Below are 13,246 nucleotides of genomic sequence, written 5' to 3' on the forward strand. Positions count from 1 at the left end.
GGGGGGATCTAAATTAAGTGCATTTTACTTAAGTAAAATTATCTGCCAGTGTGGTAATAAAAATAATCTTAATGCAAATGGAAAACAAGATTATTCGTAGTCTACTACTATGTGCAAATTTACAGAAGCTCCACCCTCCAATGTGACACAAGGTTAAATACGACGTGAATGATTAACGACTTAGGTAGTGTAGGCAGTAACGCGTTGGGCGCGGAGAACTAGCTTGTGACGTGATTGATCTCACTTTTCCCATCACATATCACATTATAGAATTTATTTTCAATAAAAATGAAGAAAATGTTCTAAAAGTGGAAGTACAGTGCCTAATGAGTGTTTAATAATGATAAAAGTATTTATAATTTTGTTATTAATAATGTTATTATTGCATCCGGTTAATGTACAACAATACTGAGGTGCAAACAGTATGTATCCGCCAGTATAAAGTATAAATAGCATCTAATTATTATTTACACTTATTGCAAAGAACTGCTACTTTTACATGGTAAATATAATATATCAATATTTTCACTATAGTGTAAATAGCATCTAGAGCTATTTGCACTTAGCCTACTGTAAATAGGATCTATCGCTAAGAAAGTATGCTAATTCCACTTAGTGTAAATAGCCGCTGCCGTATTTTTCTTACCCTATTGGCAGATCATTTGTAAAATAAGAAAAATGTACTTCAATTATTATTATTATTTTAAATTTTTTTGCCCGTGGGATAACATGAAAATGAATAGCCTAGTTTAATAACCTACCGTTCTGCCAGTTTTCACCTGTGATATTATAACAGTGATAAGAATTAAACTTGTATTGACTCTGAAGTAGGCGGACGTCTTTTTGGCGGGAGCTGTTGCCATGGTTAATCGTAATATCGGAGCTCCATTGATCATGGCTTTTCATAGTTGTGGTGCACGCGCTAAACTCAGAGTCAACCTACTCAAGAGTCGATTGAACTAACTCAATTCAGCTGTTCTGAAACCGAAAACTCAGAGTTTCCCATCTCAGAGTAAGCCAACTCAGAGTTCAAGTTTTAACTCAGGGTTGGTTGAACCTCCTTATTGAAACGGGCCCCAGGTGTCATCTTTCTATAAAACGCTTACTGTTGACATTTAAAAAATTATCTCAGTTTTGAAAACATGAAATATAGTTGGATTAAAGTGTAAATTTACTATAGGTGCACACCTCATATGTGGTTGATAAGCATGGTGATTTCCTTCACATTTCTATTAACGCACATTAATGCAGTAAAATACAGACCTAAAGGCACAACTTGGTTTTGTTCTTTTGGTAAAAACTTTATTTTTCATGGTAAAGTTGACATTTGCATGGAATTTCTCACCTCTGAGCAGACCAGAGTTGTCCACTGGTCCAGGAAACACGTTCTGGCTGCCCATCACATATATGTCCCAGCTGTCAAAACCCACATATTTCTTCCACTTCTTGAACCAGCTACTGTCCACCAAATACCTGCAGGAACCAACTCCAGATTAGGGCTGTCATGAAAGACTTTTCACTACACTATTATAGTTTCCAAAATAATTCGCAATAACAATATACAACCCCAATTCCAAAGAAGTTGGGATATTTTGTAAAATGCAATAAAATTAAGAATCTGTGATTTGTTAATTCTCTTTAACTTTTATTTAATTGACAAAAGTACACAGAAAAGATTTCCAAAGTTTTCACTGACCAATGTAAATGTATTTTGTAAATATGAACAAATTTCGATTTTGACGGCTGCAACACGCTCCAAAAAAGTTGGGAAGGAGGCATGTTTAACACTGCGTCACATCAACCTTCCTTTTAAATTACAAGGTTTCATTGTTTGGGAATTGAGGATACTAATTGTTAAAGTTTTGCAAGCAACATTTTTGTCCAGTCTCGCTTGATACAAGACTTCAGAAGCTCAGCAGTCTGTGATCGTCGTTGTCTGATTCTCCTTTACATGACTGGTCATACATTTTCAATAGGAGACAGATCTGCTGGCCAGTCTAGCACATTCACTCTGTCTCTACGAAACCACAGTGTTGTAGCACATGCAGAATGAGAGCTGGCATTGTCTTGATCTAATAACCATGGACTTCCCATGGTCTTGATGGCAGTATATGTCTCTGTACAATCCCAGTATATACCTCCATGTCAATTGTACCTTCGCACATATTCCAGTCACCCATGCCGTTTGCACTGCTGCATCCCCATACCATGACAGACGTTTGCTTTTGCTTCTGTCGCTAATGAAAGTCTGGATGGTCCCTTTGGTCTTTGGGACTGAGAACTTGAAATCCATTTTTCCCAGAAACAAGTTGAAATGTGGACTCATCTGAGCACAGCACACATTTCCACCATCTTTTTTGACTGTCTGAGATGAGCTCTGGCCCAGAGAAAACGGCAGCATCGCTGCATAGAATTGATGTATAGCTTTCTGCTAGAGTAACAGATATTCAAGTTGCATTTCTTGATGCAGCAGCAGACTGTGGTAACATCTGAGGGCTCAAAGGTCAAGCACATTCAACTGAGGTTTCCTGCTTTGCCCTACATGTACTGTGATTTCTCTGGATTCCCTGAATCTTTTCACAATATTATGTATGGTACTTGGTGAAAGACAAATTTCTTTGCAATTTTGCATTGCGAAATGTGATTTTTGATTTGTCTGACACTTCTCTCGTGAAATTTGGCCCAAAGTGATGAGCCATGATCCAGCTTTGCTTGCAAAGACTGAGATGTTCCTTTTATAGCCAAACATGATACCTTGACCTATTACCAATTCACCTGCTTACTGTGAACGGTTTCAAAACTGTTTAAAGTGGATATTCTATAACCTTTTCACTTTTATTTTGCCTCTGTCCCAATTTTTTTGGAATGTGTTGCAACAGTCAAAAACTAAATTTGTTCATATTTACAAAATACATTTACGTTGGTCAGTGAAAACTTTGGAAAAAATCTTTTCTTTGCACTTTTGTCAATTAAATAAAAGTTAAAGAGAATGAACAAACCACAGATTCTTGATTTTACTGCATTTTAAAAATGTCCCAACTTCTCTGGAATTGGGATTGTACAATGCTGCAATATTTATAGAAATTTTGTAAAAAAAAAAAAAACTTTTTGTATTTGTTTTTTTCTTCTTTTTTGGCAAATGAATCACACTATTGAATACAAAAATAACAATTACACTTAACAGAAAATAATGCTAACCATTTTTTCATCTTAATACTAGTGATAGGTGGATTCAAAGCACTGCTTTGTGAAGCTTTGAAACCTTTGCAAATAAATTTGTAGACATTTTAAATGAGACAGTTGTTTTAATTGATTCAAACTACAATACCAGGAAGGAAGATTCGGAACGAGCATTTTGATTCGACGAACATTTCTTGGTCCTACGCCTTCCACAGAATATATAAATACATTTAGACCATTTAACTTAATAATTCTTATCGGGATGTGAAGAGACATTCAACCAGCTTCAACCAGCATAACAAAAAATGTTTCTGAAAATAAATCACCTATTCCACCTTTAAAATGCAGTGGTTGCCTCTAATTTTTAATGGAAAGAGCACAGACAAAGCCTTATTTTGTTTATATGAAGAGATTTATTTTATTTGTGTTATTTATTTATTTATTTGATTTGGGGTTTGTTTTAAAATTTCAATTTAGTTTTGTTATTTACATTTACATTATATTTACATTTTGTTATTTAGCAGACGCTTTTATCTGAAGCGACTTACAAATGAGGACAATAGAAGCAGTCAAAACTAACAAAAAGAGCAATAATATGCAAGTGCTATATTAGTATATTATTGTGTTATATTTCAATTTCACAAAGAAACGTGCAACATTTTGTCCAAGCAATAATAAAAGGACACATTTCATTTATAATGTCTTAAATCTCATTTTGTAAAAAAAAGTAATAACAATTGTGATTCGAATCGTGAGTTGAGTGAATCGTTACATTCCTATTCAACACAATATTGTTTGATTTTGCTAAATTGTGTAGGATAGGTGTTCGACTTGAAGCAGCACTGCATGGACCGTTCTGTGTATGAAATCAAAGTACAGCGAAAGCGATTAGAGAGCATGTTTTAAATGTTTGTTTTGATGTCAAATAAATCTTGCTGGTTTGCAGTGTTGCTGTTATAAAGTTATACAGCTGCAGTTGTGTTGCTGGGTTTTAAAGCAGGTTTGATGTTTTTTTCTCATCAGTCTGTATTTACAGCAATTTCACTGTCCATCTGGTTCAAATGTGGATGAATATCTACACGTAGATGTGTGAACACACTGCCAGAGCTGTGTGAGATCACTACCATGCTGCATTTGTGGGGGTGTTAAATAAAATTGTTTTGTTTTTTATAGGTTTTTAACATTCTAAAAGCTCTTTATTCCAATGATACTACAAGCTAGTCAGTGTATTCATTAGGCGTAATGTATTGTAAGCTGCTTCAAAGGCATAAGGTAATGCAAGTATTACATACAACAATAATAAAACCTGAAAATGTACTATTGGTACTTTAAAAGCACTTAAGTAAAAATCTGTCTTTACAACTTTCACTTGTAATGGAGTAATATTTAACCAGCATTATCTGTACTTTCACTCAAGTAATGGAGTTGTGTACTTTGTCCACCTCTGCTCACCTTGTGCACTTGCTGCCTTCAAGTGCTATCCGAATTAACGTAAATACGAGTTTCCTAATCGGGAATTGGACATGAACAACCTCTCAAGTCGTATTTGGGTCAAAGACGTTAAGATGTCCGCATCAAAAGAAATTTACAAAAGTGATTTCATGTCCATAGAAAGCACATTAAATGTAAGTAAAGTGTCTATTTTAAGGTTTCAAGTAAGTTTTTGGAGAATAAAATGTCAAAATTTGGTTGAAATAATGTTACATTGTCATTCAGTGTAACACAATATTTACGTAAAAATTCAAACAACATGCTTATTCTGACGTGTACATATTAAAATATATAAAAGAATAAGGGAGCATATTAAATTTGATTGTGTTTTAAATGAGTAAAATATTCTTACTGACAAATGGGCAAAACCTAGGATAGTGGCAAATTTTAAAAATGTAAAATTACAACTAATTACTATTTGGGGTGAAAGTAATTAGTCTTTTCGTATGTCATAAATAGATTTTTTTAGTAAATATGCCTGACAAGATTGTTACACTGAATGACATTTTAGTGGGTCTCTTCTGTAAATCAGGGGGAAAATTTATGATATTTATTTTTTGCTCAGAAAAACAAAAACAAAATTGCTATTAAATTAAACAGAACATTTTTTTTTTTAATTGGGGAACAACAACAACAATTTAAAGCAGTATTACACTTATTGTTTTTATGCTTAAACCCTTTTTCGTCTTTGACCCATTTACTACTGGATTATTTTGATACTCGAGTTTCCGAGTTGGACGGGCCATAAACGTTAAACATGGTGGAGGGGACAACGATTGCTGCAATGCCTACTCAATGTGTCATATAATGACATACATACAACTTACCACTACCTTAGAACATCACTAAACATGAATTAAAATTAATTTAAGTCATAAATGAAGTAGAAATGTGTGTGCTTTGGTTCATTGGTTCTCACCTCAAGAGCACACGTTTGAGCTTCCGTTTACCATATTTAATGTGCATAAGATCAAATAAAAAAATTGTATGTACTTTTCAAGACAATATAATACTGTAAGGAGTAAAAAGTACTGGGTTTTTTTTCTTCAGAAATGTAATCAAGTACAAGTAGTCAGTTTAAATTGTACTTGAATAAAGTACAAATCCCCCAAAATAATACTTAAGTACAGTAACCAAGTAAAATTACTCAAATATTTTACACCCGTTTAAACCCCTCAAACCCAACACCCCCAACTGCATCCTGCCCCCACTGTCCTATTTTTCGAAAACTAAAATGTGACCCTGGAGCACAAAAGCAGTCTTAAGTTGCTGGGGTATGCCAACAATACATTGTATGGGTCAAAATTATTGACTTTTCTTTTATGGCAAAAATCATTAGGATATTAAGTAAAGATCATGTTCCGTGAAGATATATTTACAGTAGGACATTTACAAAATATCAAAACTTAATTTTTGATTAGTAATATGCATTGCTAAGAACTTCATTCGGACAACTTTAAAGATGATTTTCTCAATATTTAGATTTTTTTTTTTTTGCACCCTCATATTCCAGATTTTCAAATAGTTGTATCTCGACCAAATATTGTCCTATCCTAACAAACCATACATCAATGGAAAACTCATTTATTCAGCTTTCAGATGATGCATAAACCTCAATTTCGAAAAATTGACCCTTATGACTGGTTTTGTGCTCCAGGGTCACAAATATGGTCACCCAATGTAATCACGATTGATAAATGGTAAATAGAACATTTCTAGATAGCACGTGAAGGCAGCATTAAAGGCAGCTTTGGAAGAACGCGGAAGTAGGTCCAAGTCCTCCTTGAGTTGTTATATTATGAGTGTGTGTGTGTTATCTAGTGTGTCTCACCAGGTCTCTGCTTTGCGCAGCGGCGTTTTCAAGAGCGCCGCGAGCTCTGCTTTCTGCGTCTCCACTTCTGCCATCTTCACTCACTGGCACAGACGCACACTACCAAAGCCGCTTGAACAGCAATAAGACAATCCCTAACACTTCCGGAAGCACTGGCGTCATCACGCACTCCGCCGCGTGCAAGGGTGTGTTCGGCAGGCTTCGCTTGTTATTACAAAAATAATACGAGGAAAAACATTATAAAAGAAGGCAGATGGCAAGTGGAGTATGCAATGTCTGCACTATTAGTGTCTCCTAGCGAAAATATAAAAACAAAACATTTTCAAAAAATTTTTTCACTTTCTCAGATTCCCTATCCAATAGCAATCTAATTATACTTGCAAAAATGTTCAAATAAACAAATTAGCATCATATGGTTGTAATACGACCAACTATTCAGCATAATCGATCCAAAATGTTTAATCTCACACATTTTTTGCGTACGTTCTTTTTTTTCTTTGTTTGTTTTGTCCCCAGGAGGAAAACAACTTATAAATCACACTGAATTACGTTTTTTTTTTTTTTTGGAAATAAAAAAATGCAGAACGTTTTGTACCGTTTAGGTTTAGAAAATACCGTTTGCACGGTATAAAAGCCATTACATCTATGGAAAACCACACATGAAAAAGATACTGTAGTAAACTGTAGTTAATTATACTTACTGTAGCATATTTACTACATTTGGTTAACTTCCACTACAGCATACTTCATAGTCAGTTTTAAACTGTAGTAAATACTGTCCCTGTTGAAAAAAACAGCATATGCTGGTTAGGTATGTTTTGACGCTGGGATGCTGGTCCTTTGCTGGTTTATGCTGGTCCTTTGCTGGTTTAAGATGGTCCTTTGCTGGTTTATGCTGGTCCTTTTGCTGGTTTATGCTGGTCCTTTGCTGGTTTAAACTGGTCCTTTGCATGGTTTATGCTGGTCCTTCGCTGGTTTATGCTGGTCATGTGCTGGTTTATGCTGGTCCTTTGCTGGTTTGTGCTGGTCATGTGCTGGTTTATGCTGGTCCTTTGCTGGTTTAAGCTGGTCCTTTTGCTGGTTTATGCTGGTCATGTGCTGGCAAAGGACCAGCATAAACCAGCAAAAGGACCAGCTTAAACCAGCATCCCAGCGTCAAAACATACCTAACCAGCATATGCTGTTTTTTTCAACAGGGATAGTAAACCATAGTAAATTGTAGTACACTGTAGTATATTATAGTATTTACTACACTTTATTAATTTATGCTATATCATAACGTAGTATTAACTACAGTGATAATCAGTGAGTTACTATAGGATATGGAAACACATTGTGTTCTGGTGTTCAGTAAATGGTGCTGTCTGTATTTTTCGAAACCGATATGGATAGATATAATTTGTATCATCGTCTAAAGGACATTTTGTAGGGCAAACAATAATGTAACTTTTTTCTCTTTTTTGGCTTTTTAAACAATAATTTACCTACATGACAACAATTATCTGCGCTCACGCTGTCTTGCACTATTGACGCATGTGACGTATGTGATGTTTCACAGCGCTTTGCGCCAGTCGCGCGGTCTTCAGCAAACAAACTTTAAGACGACGTTGGAAGCAAGAAAGTTTAAGTAATGTTCACATTTTTCCTTTTATTACTGGTGAGATTGGGGAGCTCTCATTACAAGGAACACCAAATTGCCCTTTCCAAATGTGTGTATTGAAGGAGGAAGAGTCACAGTGGTAGGTTTCACTACCCCAAACGAAAAGTCTGATCTTACAAGCATGTCACACAAGTTGCTTTGACGTTTAAAAACCAATCGATGACCATCTTTAAAAATATGAGACAATTTAGAATCACTGGAAATAATTTGCCAGTGCCTGTACAGAACTTTATGTAATTCCACACCCAATGCTGAATACTTAACAGCACAAATAGCACAGTAATAGTGCGCGCGGCAAATATGACGTCATCGCGGTGTTGGCGGAAGTTCACTTTGAGTGTGCGCAAACTTATTTCGTGTGGTGGTGTGCACAGCATTTTTTTGTCTAGGAGGGAGGTGGAGCAGAGGCGGAACAAGGGGAGGGATGGAGGGCCAGGTCCATGAGAAAGTGAAGCAACAGGGGACTGAGGCAGAGCCGACGGAGCAGGAAGCAAAGGCGGAGCCAGGAGTCAAGGCGGAGCCCGTGGAGCAGAGAGCCAAGGCAGAGCCAGAAGCCAAGGCGGAGCAGACGGGACCGAGGATCCCAACGGCGGAGCAGATGAGTACCAGGGTGGAGCTGATGGAACTGAAGACCACTTCAGCGGAGCTGATGGTGCAGAATACCACCAAGGCGGATCAGGCAGAACTGGTACATAGAGCACAGAGGGGTTAACAATTGCCTCAGAGGCCGTAACAGGACTGGCAGACAGTTCAGAAACGGCATCTTTGGCCATTACAGGGCGAGCAGAGAGTTCAGGGGCAGCTGTTTTGACCGTGGCTGGAACGTCAAAGAGTTCAGAAGCGACCTCCTTGGTCGGAACAGGACAGACTAAGAGTTCAGAAAAGGTCTTCTTAGCCATAACAGGATAGGCAGAGTTCACAGACGGCCTCCATAGCCATGACAGGACAGGCAGAGAGTTCACAGACTGCCTCCATTGCCGTGACAGAACAGGCAGAGAGTTCATAGGCAGTCTCCTTAATCGTGACAGAACAATCAGGGAGTTCAGGATCGGCCTTATTGGCCATGGCAGGGCACTGAGTGAATTCTGAGGCAGTCTTAGCGACCGTAACAGGCAGGGCTGAGAATTCATAATTGACTTCTAGAGCCGGGGCTGGTTTGACAGGGGATTTACTGATGGTCCCTATGACCTCATCAGGACAGACAAAGAGTTCATTAGTGGGTACCCCTGTCTTAAGAGGATCTGAAGCAAACACCCCCGCCATCTCTGGAGGTTCTGCAGCGGATGCCGCCAACTCTGGAGGTTCTGCAGTGCTGCAGCAGTAGCAATAGGAGCTACAACAAACACAGGGAGTTCAGAGACGCCACTCACGGCCGTAACAGGGAGAGTTCGATAATAGTGTCCATGGTAGAAACAGAGGTGACAGGGAACACCGTGAGCTCGGGAAAGAGTCCTGCTGTTATCAGGGGAGGTTCTGCAATGGAAGTTGCCACCTCGGGGGGAACAGGAGCGGACTCTGGGACAGATTCAAGGACTGGAGTGAAGTCTGGGGCAGACTCGGGGACTAAAGTCATCTTTGTACTGTGCTCAGGAGCTAAAGGCCTCACTAGACTAAGGTCAGGGGCTGGAACGAACACTGAGCTTGACATGGGAACATAAGCCCTCTCTGGGCTCAACTCGGGAACGGGAGCCTTCTCTGAGCTAGACTTGAGATCAGATTCGGGGAGTAGAGTGGGCGCCACCACCTCGGGAGGTTCTGCAGCAGAGGCTGCCACCTCTGGGCAAACTACAGTGGTGTGTGCGGCCCAAACACAGAGAATGGGGAAACTACAGTGGTGTGTGCGGCCCAAACACAGAGAATAGCTGTAGCTATTACTGGCAAGACAGAGAGTACATTGTCTATTTCCAAAACTAATGGTGCTGTGCCTGGGGAACTGGGGTGAGTAGCGCCCGGCAGGCTTGAGAGTGTAGAAACTGTGTGTCTCATTACAAACCAAGAAAAAGTATGTGGCGATGTGGCTGTGGAGAAAACTGTGGCTGGCTTAGTGAGAGCGAGAGGGTCCGCCTCCTTCCACTTTATAGCCTCGTCTCCCCAGTTCAACCAATAAGGAACTAGAGACAACAAAAAAAAGATAAGACAATATGAACACTAATGTTTATTTGAGGACTCTGGGGCGGGGCGGGGCGTACGCGAGGCACGCGTAACAGGAGGAAATGCCTAAAGCCCAAAACACACTGCACGATTTTAACAATCCTATAAGATCACTGCATGTCACATTGTGCGACATGGATCTAATAAACTTGGCTACGACGTGTGTGTAGACTGTACGATGATGACACCTAGTGACTCGTACGCTACGACGCACGTTTCTATAGAAGAATAAAATGTCATCAGCATGTGCTAGTAGTAAACAAAAAGAGCATGATAAATCACACTTTAGCAGTTGTATTTTTTATGTGTGCTGAAAAAAAAGTGGAAGCGACAAAAGAGGAAGGTATAAGAGCTTGAGGTAAGCTGTTTTATGTTTTAGCGTCACGTCGCGTTGATTTCATGTCGCATTTTTATTGGTTGGTCAGTAAACGTGAATCGTACCAGCGAACACATTGTGCGATGATCATGCTGCGTCGTAGGCTATCTTTGGCCGCAAGATCGTGACAACGGCCGTCTTTGAACCTCTCACTGAACGACACAGGACCACCGATTAGAAGCCACGATCACAGAAATCGCCACAATCATTTCACGATGCCAATCCTTCGTTTGGGACAGCTGAAAATCGTGCAGTGTGTTTAGGGCTTAAAGCCACAGGTGCGCCAGAGCATCCACACCCATAAATGCACTGCCTCTCACCAATGAGAAGAATAGAGGTCAGTGATTTTTGTGTGATTCGAAGAGATCTACAGTAGTGTGGCCAAACCTCTTCCACAACTGGCCATCCACCGTGAATCGTACCAGCGAACACATTGTGCGATGATCATGCTGCGTCGTAGGCTATCTTTGGCCGCAAGATCGTGACAACGGCCGTCTTTGAACCTCTCACTGAACGACACAGGACCACCGATTAGAATCCACGATCACAGAAATCGCCACAATCATTTCACGATGCCAATCCTTCGTTTGGGACAGCTGAAAATCGTGCAGTGTGTTTAGGGCTTAAAGCCACAGGTGCGCCAGAGCATCCACACCCATAAATGCACTGCCTCTCACCAATGAGAAGAATAGAGGTCAGTGATTTTTGTGTGATTCGAAGAGATCTACAGTAGTGTGGCCAAACCTCTTCCACAACTGGCCATCCACCTAAGGGTGAAGTGTCCATTCTCCATACAGAGGATTCCCTCTGGACGGGAGTCAGCCCCTGCATTCATTATTCCCGGGACATGTGTTGCCCTTAATGAATGAATGAAAGTTTCTCGCCGGTGCCAAGTTTAAGAGCTGCAGATGACGTAGTTATTTTAATAACAACAGAAACACGGTGAACACCAAAATTATAGATTACTTTCTCTAAAACACAACAGAAAACAACAATGCTGCAAATGCAGTTATTTTTCTTACTATCTATTTATCCATCTATAACCTATGGCTACATTCACACTGTCAGGTTTTGGGATTGACAACCACATTTACTTAAATGAGTCTCTAAAATGTCCCGTTCCCTCAGCAGCTTACAGTAGCGATCCAATCAAGCCGTGAGTTCTTCCGTCAAATCTTCATTAACCGACAGCAGCTTTTAAATTTGGGTAGAGAACGGAGCATATTTGAGTCGCGTGCAGAACACAAAATTGACGGGAGCGGCTCCGGTGGAAAACTGACTGAATCTAAAACTGTCAGATGACACACCGCTCATTTCTCTGTCACTGTAAGTTACCGAAACCACACATGAAAATGCGTTTGTGCAGTAGAGCGGCTCTCTCGCACTGTATGACGTAACAGACAACTAGTTGTCCAGTCCTGTTCCGTTCACACAGCGTCTGTGTTCCGAGAATGCAGTTGTGAATCCTGAAAATTTACGGGTGAGTTCAGTTACAGAATGCGGTTGTCACACCTGCTGTGTGAACGTGACCTATGACTCTTGACTGTTCAAACCAGATGTGACAAGATGTTTCTGACCTACATTTATCATTATGGCACGACCGTCGATCCTAGGGAGTTAATCTGTAGGCTAAGAACATTTCAAAAGAATCATATAATTATAATTGGGAAAATTGTTGTTAGATGTCTAGGAAAGAACTTAAACTTTGAAACTGCTAGTTAACTTTCTTTTCTGCTCAAGATGATAATGTTTTGATTATTGTAGCCACATTGTTTTTAGTAGATACTGCTTGAAATATTAAAATAGTATAGATTTCAGGAGGAAAACTCTGAACAGAAACAGTATTTTTTCTGTCACATGGCGTCGCATGTATCTAAATGTAAAAATACAATAGGCCTACATGTAAAAATTATTACTACTTTTTTTTGTCCGGACCACTGCTTGGAAGAAAATATTAAGGTTGCACTTCTTGGAATTTTAATTTAATACCCGACTTTTATTATAAATAAATACTTTATTTGTATGGTTTTGTAACATCTGTCTCACATGTGTCATGGTAGATCGGACTCTTATTATAGAATTCGGTTACAGAAAAACAGTTTTTGAAAATGGTAATGGATTAAAACATAAGTAACAGGCTGGATGTACATTAACCTTACATCTTAACTTTTTTTTTTTTTACAAAGCAGATCATATATCATATTGGGGCAGTTTCTGAGAATAAGCCTAGTCCTAGACTAAAATGACCCTTTAAACCAGATTAACAGAAATCTGCTTTCTCCGTCATGGTTTTAAATAGTCTTAGACTTGGTCTAGTCCAGAATTTAATAGGATGATTTCCTGGAGTAAGACCAGAGCTACTTAAGGACTAAATTGAGGCTTAAATTAAATCTACCAGGAGGCAGGTTTAACTTCAGATTAATGTCATTTGAAAGACACATGGATTACTTGGCCTATGTCAATGAAGACCAACGCTTACCACCAGCTAGACAAGTTCTTGCAGACAGAAGTGACCTATTGCAACATTTTGATGAAATACGTTTTCGAGATCATTTCC

The sequence above is a fragment of the Sinocyclocheilus rhinocerous genome, unplaced genomic scaffold, assembly GCF_001515625.1.
Source record: "Sinocyclocheilus rhinocerous isolate Xijiao unplaced genomic scaffold, SAMN03320098_v1.1 scaffold1789, whole genome shotgun sequence".
Lineage (NCBI taxonomy): Eukaryota > Metazoa > Chordata > Actinopteri > Cypriniformes > Cyprinidae > Sinocyclocheilus > Sinocyclocheilus rhinocerous.